Source organism: Triticum urartu, chromosome 1A (assembly GCF_056163025.1).
Source record: "Triticum urartu cultivar PI428250 chromosome 1A, HENAU_Tu73, whole genome shotgun sequence".
NCBI classification, from domain to species: Eukaryota; Viridiplantae; Streptophyta; class Magnoliopsida; order Poales; family Poaceae; genus Triticum; species Triticum urartu.
This window is the reverse complement of record NC_141873.1, coordinates 301,177,629-301,183,141: the sequence shown is the minus strand read 5'-3', so window position 1 is coordinate 301,183,141 and position 5,513 is coordinate 301,177,629. Positions and strand designations below refer to the sequence as shown.

The window sequence follows — 5,513 nt, the reverse complement described above, 5'->3', positions numbered from 1 at the left end:
GTGGAGTGATATTAGTTTGTCTGTTCTTTTTTTTTGCGCGGGTCGATATCTCATTTGTACTAGGAACTTACCAGCTTTGCAGTACTAATTAACCAAGTGCATTCAGGAAAAGACGATGAAAAAGTTGGGTAATTAAGTCGGGCTAACTTCTCGATCGAAGCAGTTGATGACATTCAACTCGCAGATGCGACGTGACGTCCTACTCCACCTTCAGAAAATGATAGAAAACAAAAAAGTGAAATGGAGAAGTGGGGTATCGATCCCCATACCTCTCGCATGCTAAGCGAGCGCTCTACCATCTGAGCTACATCCCCAATCGCGCAAGATAATGTATAGAGGCATAATTGTGCCATCTTTGCCTAGTTTAGCAAACTTTAATCTATAACCTTGCTAGGTACTCCCTCCGTTCCAAATTACTTATCTTGGATTTGTCTAGATACGGATGTATCTAAACTCATTTTAGTGCTAGATATCTCCGTATCTAGACAAATGTAAAACAAGTAATTTGGAAAGGAGGGAGTAGTTGTAGTATATTGTTGCTCATACGTACTCCTACGTTCGTCCTCCAATTTAATGACTACCATAATCGATCGCACCTTAAAAACAGACTGCCATAATCATCATCGTAAGAGTACTCCACTCCAGTCACTGCAGCAGCGCGTTGGTGCATTAACTAGGGTGCATACGCCCACGTCTGTGTTTCGCTGTTCCAACTAAAACATGGGCACGAGACCAGGCCCAGGCCGGCCGACGCAGACTGCTCAACCATATATAATGTAATGCATGCATGTACCTGTCGAGACGTAGCTGCCACAATCTAATGCGTCGTGCATCATCGCCGGAGCCGATCTAGAGCTAGAGATGAGATCCATCTCTCTCGGCCTATAGCTTCTTCCGTCCTCCGTCTCCGTGCATGTGCATGCATGGCATGGATATCTGCTTGCCTATATAAACGGATCGGTCGATCTGTGCAAGGGCAAGGGACCGCAGAGGAAGCACGAACATGACAGATAAAAGGCTCTTGTCAACAGTTGCATGGGCGTCCACGTCGACCCCCGTGGAGGCTGGCGGCTTGCCTGTTGGGAAACCGCAAATGGTCCATCCAGTCCGGATCACCACGCTGTCGCTGTGCATGCATATGCATATGCATATGCTGCTTCATCCATCAATGGTTCCGTCGAGATCGAGTAGGTGTATATATAAATAAAACACATGATCGGAGCCAACCATAAATTATTCTCGCCCCCTCTCGCTCGCTCTCTCTGCCAGCATGTTTTTTCCTGGGAAAATGAGGTGTACTGTACTGTCAACTGCATGCAGCTGGGTCCTGCTCTTTTTAGGTTTCGTGCGTGGGGCCAGGCCCATCCTACGGATCAACAGAAATGGGCCCCCGCGGCTGGGATCAGCGGCCGGGGCCCGGATGTCCGGAGATGCGCCCAACGCCGCATGTGTTCCGCTGCGTCCCAGCGGTGACCACGACGGGGACGTCGCGTCGATCGATCCGGCCGGCCGGGGGCGCTTAACTTTTGCGCTCCGAGGAGAAGAGAGAGAGCCCGTGTGCCTGTCAAGGGATGCGTCTAGATAGAAGAGGCCAAGAAAGGCCAAACGTTTTACAAACCCTTTTTACAACCTCCTCTACGGCTATAAAAGCCTTAAAACCACATGCGGACTACTCACCCATGTCCTCCCTATCTACCATACAAACAACGGAACCCTGTTTTCGGAGAAGTCCGGCCGCTCTCCAATCTTGTGCCTTCAGCTCGATCTTCACAAGCACTCCCTGAACCGATGGCAGGGCTTCATTGAACACTATATCATTCCGGTGTTTCCACAACTGCCATAGCACGAGAGTAATAACAGTCCACCGTGTGCCTGTCATGTGCGTAGAAGAATGCCGAGCGAGCGATCGATCTATGGGTTTGCTGCATGCATCACGCATGACAGGCTCTCGAGTCCATCCATACTTGGATGGGGTCTGCACTTTTATGGACACACATGGGAAGGCCATCATAAAGCACCACCGCATGAGTGATCACGCAACGCAATTATGTGACTGCTGCATGCGCTTCACCTCTGTGTAGTGTACCTTGTGGAGAGTTACCGAGAAATTATACGGAAAACGGACGTCACGGAGGATCTGACAGCAAGGCCTGCAGACAGATCTAGATTAGATCAGTTGGGGAGTTGCGTGCGCATGATCTTATGATTGACGAAAGCAGTTCCATTGTTTGCTTGCGGGTGTTTTGTTATCGGACGAGACCTTTCCATGACAGGAGCCCTTTCTTTTCTTGACAAACAAGGGAGGTTGGTGGAAACAAGGAATTTTGCCTCGTTCGGTTGTTCTCCGCGACATGGATTGCCCAAGGACGAATGTGCGTCTCTACAGAACCCTAAACGTCCAATTGTTTCGTGAGATTTAGGTGCTCCATGATAAGAAAATAGACAGTTTTTCGATTAAATTAATCCATAAATAAATCATGAGCATGACATGGACAGCATTGATAACATACTGATTACGATCTAACAGAGCATGTACTATGCACATAGTAGAAATATCTACGCATATCGCTAGTACTGCTACAACAGAAAGAAACACGACAGGGATAGGCGATAGATACCCTCCAATCGGCCACGCGGCGGCGGTGGCGGTGGCGGTGGCAGCAGCCGCGACATCCTCGGCGGCCTTCTTGTCGGCCTCGGCCTTCTCAGCGGCGGCACGGTCGGCGTCGGTCGATATGGTGATGACGAAGGCGATGTGGACGTAGATGAACAGAAGCGAGCAGTCGCGTAGTCGGTACCCAAAAACCTAATCGCCCCTCTCCCGTACAGGAACCGGAGAGGCAGGGTTTCGGAGGCCTGCTCTCCCGTCAACCGCGACGTGGAGGCGGAGATGGAGATGCGTTCTGTTTCGTGGCGGCTAGGGTTGGCAGCACCCCACATGTCTCAGATCGTGGCCCTACCTGTTAAAGACTCTCTGTTCCTGGCCGGCAAAAAGAAGCGCATAGGAGTGAGCTCGGCTCGGCTCAATCCCGCAACCCGCGGCGCGGCACGTCGTGACGAGGCGTGGCGTGGTGTGACGAGTCGAGCGAAGGAGGAGGAGTGCGCGAGGGCTTCTTTTCTTCTCAAGCTCCAATAGCATGAGGGAGAGAATCCCTTATAAACCACTCCAACTCTCTTTCCACTAGCGGTATGGGACTAAACTTCCCACCACATTGTCATGCCACCTACATGGGTCCTTAGAGATTAAATCTGAAATTGTCATATGGGTTCTAGGCCCATCTCATATTTCAACAATCCCCCACCAGATCTCAGGGGCCCATTTGTCCTTTGTTCCAAACGCTGTTTTGATATACCAGCATCTCAGTGGAGGCCGATTAAGGTTGAGCTCGACCTAGACCAAGTAGTTACACTCCTTCACAACTGAACAATGGACTATGCCTTGAATTGTCAATTTGGCGTCAAGAAGTTTCACCATAAGTCTCACTGATACGAGGCTGCCAAAGGCCGACCCCTCGGGTGGAGTATATTAGTCACACTCCTGGCATGTTCATGAGCTTGCTAGAGATCACCCCAATTTCATAGACTGTGACCAGCAGTCGGGCTCATATAGGTGTGTTCCTCCAAAGATCGCTCTGTAGGATAGCATCTTGCTTATACATATAAGCCTTGGAACACATTAAGACAATAGTCATCCTTCCATACAGTTTCCGAGAGTATTGCATCTCCAACGGAGTGGGTTAGTAAAGTTACTCTCCTCAGTTCACCACTGGCTTGTTTTCTCAGGTCCTACTTCACGGGATCTCCGATCACATAGGTTGGGTTACTACCATGGCAACTCATGTGGGTCTCATACCCATCTTCCTTGATGCGCTATCTTTCACAACACGTGATAGCCCTTTAGTAAAGGGATCTACCAGATTCTTAGCCGTTTGAATATAATCCAACGCTATCACTCCGGAGTTCCTCAATTTTCTGACAGCTTTCAATCTCATTCTTATGTGTTTGTTGGACTTCATGTTGTCCTTTGAACTCTTCACCTTGACAATAACTGTTTGATTGTCGCAGTTCATAAGGATGGCCGGAACCGGCTTCTCAACCACTGGCAAGTCCATCAATAGATCTCGAAGCCATTCCGGTTCGCCACCCGACGTGTCTAATGATGTTAATTCTGCTTCCATTGTCGATCTTGTTAAGATCGTTTGCTTGCAAGACTTCCAGGAAACAGCACCACCTCCAAGAGTAAACATATACCCAGCTGTGGCCTTCATCTCATCAGCATTAGAGATCCAATTCGCATCACTATACCCTTCAAGTACCGACGGGTATCTGGTATAGTGAAGTCCATAGTTCATAGTACCTTTCAAATAGCGCATAACTCTCTCAAGAGCACACCAATGTACATCGCCCGGTTTGGAAACAAATCGGCTCAGTTTGCTAATAGCAAATGCGATGTCAGGCCTTGTTGCGCTCGCTAGATACTGGAGTGAACCAACAATCTGAGAGTATCTCAATTGATCTATAGTTGTGCCTTTAGACTTTCGAATCAGCACACTAGAATCATATGGTGTTTGAGATGGTTTGTAGTCCGAATATCCAAAGCGACTCAACACCTTCTCAACATAATGGGATTGCAGAAGTGTAATCCCACCCTCGTCATCTCTCAATAGCTTGATGTTCAAGATAACATCAGCCACTCCAAGGTCCTTCATCTCAAAGTTCTGAGATAGGAAGGACTTAACCTCCTCGATCAACTTGAGATTAGTTCCAAATATCAGTATGTCATCAACATACAAACACAGTATAACTCCTTCGCCCCCACCATAGCGATATTATACACATTTGTCGGCCTCATTAACAACAAAGCCAACAGATGTCAACGCTTCATTAAACTTGTCATGCCATTGCTTAGGCGCTTGTCTCAGGCCATACAAAGATTTCACCAACTTACATACCTTTCCTTCCTGACCATCTATCACAAAGCCATCAGGCTGTTGCATATAGATTTCCTCCTTTAGATGTCCGTTCAGGAAAACCATCTTAACATCCATCTGATGAATGAGAAGACCATGTGAGGCCGCCAACGAGAGTAATACTCGAATGGTGGTCAGTCTGGCCACAGGAGAATAAGTGTCGAAGAAATCTTCTTCTTCTTTCTGGGCGTAGCCCTTGGCCACAAGCCTAGCCTTGTACTTTTCTATCGTACCGTCAGGCCTAAGCTTCTTCTTGAACACCCACTTGCATCCCAATGGTTTGCAACCATAAGGACGTTCAGTAAGCTCCCAAGTCCCGTTAGCCATGATGGAATCCATCTCGCTACGGACCGCATCCTTCCAGTAGCCAGCTTCTGGAGATGCATATGCTTCTGAAATAGAAGTGGGATTATCCTCCACGAGGTATATGAAGAAATCATCACCAAAGGTCTTTACAGTCCTTTGTCTTTTGCCCCTACCAAGGGTTTCCTCATTATCCTCCTCAGGATTTTCATCATGTGTTTGTTCATAATAATCCATCAG

At 48.1% G+C, this 5,513-nt stretch overlaps 1 non-coding gene across 1 annotated transcript; it reads right to left on the bottom strand.

Moving 5' to 3' along the window:
- Positions 1-241: 241 nt before the first annotated feature.
- On the bottom strand, positions 242-314 carry TRNAA-AGC (transfer RNA alanine (anticodon AGC)). Its single transcript has one exon. It is a non-coding gene; the product is annotated as a tRNA-Ala (tRNA).
- Between the last annotated feature and the right edge of the window lie 5,199 nt (positions 315-5,513).